This window comes from Colobus angolensis, unplaced genomic scaffold (genome assembly GCF_000951035.1).
Source record: "Colobus angolensis palliatus isolate OR3802 unplaced genomic scaffold, Cang.pa_1.0 Scaffold361, whole genome shotgun sequence".
Taxonomy (NCBI): domain Eukaryota; kingdom Metazoa; phylum Chordata; class Mammalia; order Primates; family Cercopithecidae; genus Colobus; species Colobus angolensis.
Window position 1 is genome coordinate 331,515 of NW_012116944.1, and position 6,163 is coordinate 337,677.

Here is a 6,163-nt window from a genome sequence, read left to right on the forward strand (position 1 = left end):
CTAGTTTTTTGTATTTTTTCAGTAGAGAGGGGGTTTCACCGTGTTAGCCAGGATGGTCTCGATCTCCTGACCTCGTGATCCACCCGTCTCCGCCTCCCAAAGTGCTGGGATTACAGGCATGAGCCACCGCGCCCAGCCAGCAGTTATTATCACTTTTAAAGTTTGACTGAACACAATTTTTAAAACTCTTTTATATTATTAAAATAATGCATGATCATTAAAAAATTAAAACAATACAGGGACATACTAGGAAAAAACACCTTCCATTCCCACCCCAGCCAAATACCCACTCCCCTAAAGGCAGCTATGCATGCTCTCAGGCATTATCCACAAAAGGCATATATACTCATACCCACAATCCCACATGCAAACATGTATAACTTCCACATACACACAAAGGATATACCATACCTACTGCCCGGTTATTTTCTATTTAATTTATATTGGAACCTTTTCCATGTTAATATATATGGTTACTTCACTCTTTTTCAAGGCTGTCTAGTAGTTTGTTGTACAAATGAATCAGTTTTCTATTGGCAAACTCTTAGTGCCATTAATTTTTCAATCTTACAACAATGAAGCAATAAACATACTTGTGCATGTCTTTACACATTTGTACAAAGCATTTGGTCAGATAAATTCTCAGAAAACTGTTGCATCAATGAGTAAGCCTATTAAAATGTTTATCATGACTGCCAAACTGAACTCCATAAGTTTGCGTTTTCCAAAAATTATCTTCAAACATATGAGTGCAATGAAATTACACAATCCCCCAATCCATAAATGGATGGACAAATCCCAGGATAAGATTTTCAACTAGGACCGTACCACTGGAACTTTCCACTTGAAAATCTTTCTCTTGACCAAAATGTGGTTATGAAAAAAAAGAAGGGAAGCCTTCCTCCACATTTCCCAGGGGGAAGACAACTGATATTTAAAAGGGTCCAGATGCCACAACAGGTGATTGCCAAGTGCTTGCCTGGAACTCCCCTCTCTGTTCTACCTGATATTCCACCTTGGTGTATTCCTTTTCTTTATTTTATTTGGCTTATTTGCTTTAGCTTTTTCTGGCCTAGATACTGTAATACACATCCCTTTCCCTCTCTGCTGGTAAGAACACCTTCTTCCTTTAGGAAACTGCCAGTCCACCATGTCAGGTGGTTGTACTGGGGCTGACAAGGATAACATCTCATCTCCAGGACAAATGGAATGGGCCTGTGATCCAGACCCGGCTAATCAAGATGTTTCATGCCCCTTGTCAATAAGTGACACACCTAAGGAAAGGCATGTCTCAAATCCAGCCAGAGTTCTCCTCTGATGTATTACATATGGACAATGAGAAAGGGCAGTCTTTATTGTTTGGGGTCTCTAAGATAGATGACAAAGCTGGAGTAGTCCATAGCAAAGCCTTCCCCCACCAGAGGAAAGTCAATTAAAACAGGAGACAAAACATTAAAAAAAAATTCAATTTCAGGTATCTTCTCTGACCACAATGAAATAAAACTAGAAATCAATGACAAGAAGAATTTTGGAAACTTTACAAACACATGATAATTAGACAATATGCTCCTGAATGACCAGTGGGTGAATGAAGAGATTAAGAAGGAAATAGAAACATTTCTTGAAGCAGAAGATAACAGAAATACAGAATACCAAAACCTATGGGACACAGCAAAAACAGTACTAAGAGGAAAGTTTACAGTTATAAGGAACTACATCAAAAAAGAAAAACTTCAAATGAACAACCTAATGAGACATCTTAGAGAACTGGAAAAGCAAATACAAACCAATCCCAAAGCTAGTAAAAGAAAAAATATAATAAAGATCAGAAGAGAAATAAAGGAAGCTGAAATGAAGAAAACAATATAAAAGATAAATGAAACGAAAAGTTGGTTTTTTGAATAGATAAACAAAATGGACAAACTTTTAGCCAGTCTAAGATAAAAAGAGAGAAGACCCAAGCATATAAAATCAGAGATGAAATGATAACCAATACTGCAGAAATTCAAAGAATCATTAGAGGCTTCTATATGCCAGTAAATTAGAAAATGTAGATGAAATGAATAAATTCCAAGACATACACAACCTACAAAGATTGAACCATAAAGAAATCTAAACCCTGAACAGACCACTACAAGTAACAACCATTACAACTAAACTCATAATAAAAAGTCTCCCAGCAAACAAAAGCCTAGGACCTGATGGCTTCACTGCTTAATTTTACCATACATTTAAAGAAGAACTAATGCCAATCCTACTCAAATTATTTCAAAAAATAGTTTCATAATTATTCTATGAGGCCAGTATTACCCTAGTACCAAAAGCAAAGATGCATCAAGAAAAGAAAACTATAGGCAAATATATCTGATAAATATTTATTAAAAAAAAAAGTCTTCCACAAAATACTAGCAAACAGAATTCAGCAACACATTAAAACGATCATTCATCATGACCAAGTGGGATTTATCCCAGAGATACATAGATGATTCAACATACACAAATCAGTCAATGTCATACATCACATAAACAAAGGACAAAAACCATAAGATCATTTCAATTAATGCTAAAAAATCATTTCATAAAATTCAACATCCCTCATGATAAAAACCCTCAAAAAACTGGGCATGGAAGGAAAATGCCTCAACATAATAGAAGCCATATATGACAGACCTAGAGCAAATATTATACTGAATAGGGAAAAAACTAAAAGCCTTCTTTCTCAGATCTGGAACACAACAAAAATGCCCACTTTCACCACCGTTACTCAACATAGTACTAGAAATCCTAGCTAGAGCAAACAGATAAGATAAAGAAACAAAGGGCATCCAAATTAGAAAAGCAGAAGTCAAATTATCCTTGTTTGCAGATGATATGATTTTATATTTGGAAAAATGTAAAGACTCCACCAAAAAACTATTAAAACTGATAAATTCAGTAATGTTGCAGGATACAAAAGTGAACATGCAAAAATCAGTAGCATTTTTACATGCCAACAGTAAACAATCTGAAAAAAAATCAAGAAAGTAATCCCATTTACCATAGCTACAAATAAAATTAAATACCTATGATTTAACCAAAGAAGTGAAATACCTCTACAATGAAAATTATAAAATACTAGTGAAAGAAATAGAAGAGGACAGAAAAAATTGAAAGATATTCCATGTTCATGGATTGGAAGAATCAATATTATTAAAATGTCCATACTACCCAATGCAATCTACAGATTCAATGTAATCCCTATCAAAATACCAAAGGCATTCTTCACAGAAATGGAAAAACAACCCTACAATTTGTAAATTTTAGGATGGTCTTTTGTAGAATCACAATAGACCCAGAATAGCCAAAGTTATCCTAAGCAAAAAGAACAAAAGTAGAGGCATCCCTTTACCTGACTTCAAATTATACTACAGAGCTATAGTAAGCAAAACAGCACGGTACTGGCATATAAACAGACACATAGACCAATGAAACAAAATAGAAAACCCAGAAACAAATCCATACATCTACATTTAACTCATTTTTTACAAAGGTTCCAAGAACATACATTGGGGAAACAACAGTCTTCAGTAAACAGTGCTGGGAAAACTGGATATTCATATATAGAAGAATGAAACTAGTCCCCTATCTCTCACCATATACAAAAATCAAATCCAGATGAATTAAAGACTTAAATCTAAGATCTCAAACTATGAAGCCACTAAAGGAAAACATTAGGGGAACTCTCCAGGACACTGGACTGGGCAAAAATTTATTGAGTAATACCCCTAAGCACAGGCAATCAAAGCAAAAATGAACTAATGGAATCACATCAAATTAAAAAGCTTTTGCACAGCAAAGGAAATCATCAACAAAGTGAAGAGACAACACACAGAATGCGAGAACACATTTGCAAACTATCCATCTGACAAGGGATTAATAACCAGACTGTAAGGCACTCAAACAACTCTATAGGAACAAAATCTAATAATCTGATTAAAAATGGGCAAAATATCTGAATAGACATTTCTCAGAAGAAGACATACAAATGCCAAATAGATATACAAAAAGGTGCTCATCATCATTGATCATCAGAGAAATGCAAATCAAAACTACAATGAGATATCCTCTAACCCCAGGTAAAATGACTGTTATCCAAAAGACAAACAACAGCAAATGCTGATGAGGATGCAGAGAAAAAGGAACACTTGTACACTGTTGATGGGAATGTAAACTAGTACAACCACTATGGAGAACAGTTTAAAGGTTCTTCACAAAACTAAAAATAGAGCTACCATATGATCCAGGAATCCCACTGCTAGGTACATACCCAACAGAAAGGAAATCAATACCTCAAAGATATCTTCACTCACATATTTATTGCAGCAGTATTCACAATAGCCATGATTTGGAAGTGACCTAAGTGCCCATCAACAGAAAAATGGATAAAGAAAATGTAGTACATATACACAATATAGTAATATTCAGTCATAAAAAAGAATGAGATCCCGTCATTTGCAACAACATGGATGGAACTGGAGGTCATATGTTAAGTGAAAAAAGCCAGGCACAGAAAGACAAACTTCACATGTTTACACTTATTTGTGGGAACTAAAAATTAAAACAATTTCACTTATGCAGACAGGGAGTAGAAGGATGGTTACCAAAGTCTGGAAGGGTGGGGGCTCGGGCAGTGGGGATGCCTATGGGTACAAAAACATAGAAGGAATGAATAAGGTATAGTATTTCATAGCACAACAGAGTACAGCCAATAATTTAACTGTACATTTTACAATAACTAAAAGAGTATAACACAAAACATAAATGTTTGAGGTAACAAATACCCTGTTTACCCTGATGTTATCATCATACATTGTATGCCTGTATCAAAATACCCCATATATGCTATAAATATATATACCTACTTTATACCCACAAAATTTAAACACAAAAATATCTTAAAATAAAAATAAATAAAACAGGAGAGAGGCCAACCAAAATGCACAAATAAGCAGATCTGAAAGTTAGATGAAGACAGAGAGCAAAAGAATTCTGAAGTAATTTGAGTTCTTAGAAGTTAGGTTCTTCCTACTTACATAAAACAGTACAGTCTCTTTATACTTAATATGGTCCAAATTGCGGTTTTTGTTCCTTAAAAACTAAGGATTATGACTAATACGGCATCAATCTCAGACCCACTATTTTGTTTCCTGACTTGTCTCCTTCCTAGTTACCCAGTATTCCTTTGTCTGGTTTCCCTGAGTTTTCACCTTTCTGTCTTAAGCCCTGTCTCCCAAGGGCATCCCTAGCAGTAATATCAGGCGGTGTCCCTCAGATAAACTTCTCTCTCTTAAGTTGGCCAATAAAGGGTACATATTATACTCCTGGAGGAAGTATCCCTCACTAGTTGTGTGACCTGGGCCCTTATTTTCCTCACAGTGTTGTTGGATACAGAACAGTACTACATATAATTCTGAATATTTCTGAATAGCTTTCAAAAATAGTGGATGTACACTATGAGGCTCACAAAAGCTGGGTTGCAAACATTTGCAGTGATAGAATAAATGAAGTTGAACGGACTATTTTGCATAACCAAGAGGCATTTGTTATTTCAGTTTTCTAGTAAAGGCTTATGCCAATTTTACAATATCAATGTAGTTTCTGTAGTCATTTGCTAAAAAATCATATGACCTTCTAGGATAAGCATTTTTAATTTTTTTCTATTTCAAAAACAAAAACACTAAAAAATAAAACCATGCTTAATTCTAACACCCTAAAACATTTCCTTCCAGTTTGCATCAAATGTCTTTATTTTTTTCCACAGGTGAATAAGAGTGGTGTAACTTTATGTTTCCTTTTTTCACTTACATTTAAAAATAGGCTTTGCCAGGGCCAGGCAGAGCGGCTCATGCCTGTAATCCCAGCACTTTGGGAGGCTGAGGCAGGTGGATCACCTGAAGTCGGGAGTTCGAGTCCAGCCTGACCAATATGGAAAAACCCTTTCTCTACTAAAAATACAAAATTAGCCAGGCGTGGTGGTGCGTGCCTATAATGCCAGCTACTTGGGAGGCTGAGGCAGGAGAATCACTTGAACCCAGGAGGTGGAGGTTGCAGTGAGCCGGGATTGCACCATTGCACTCCAGCCTGGGCAACAAGAGCAAAACTCCATCTCAAAAAAAAAAAAAAA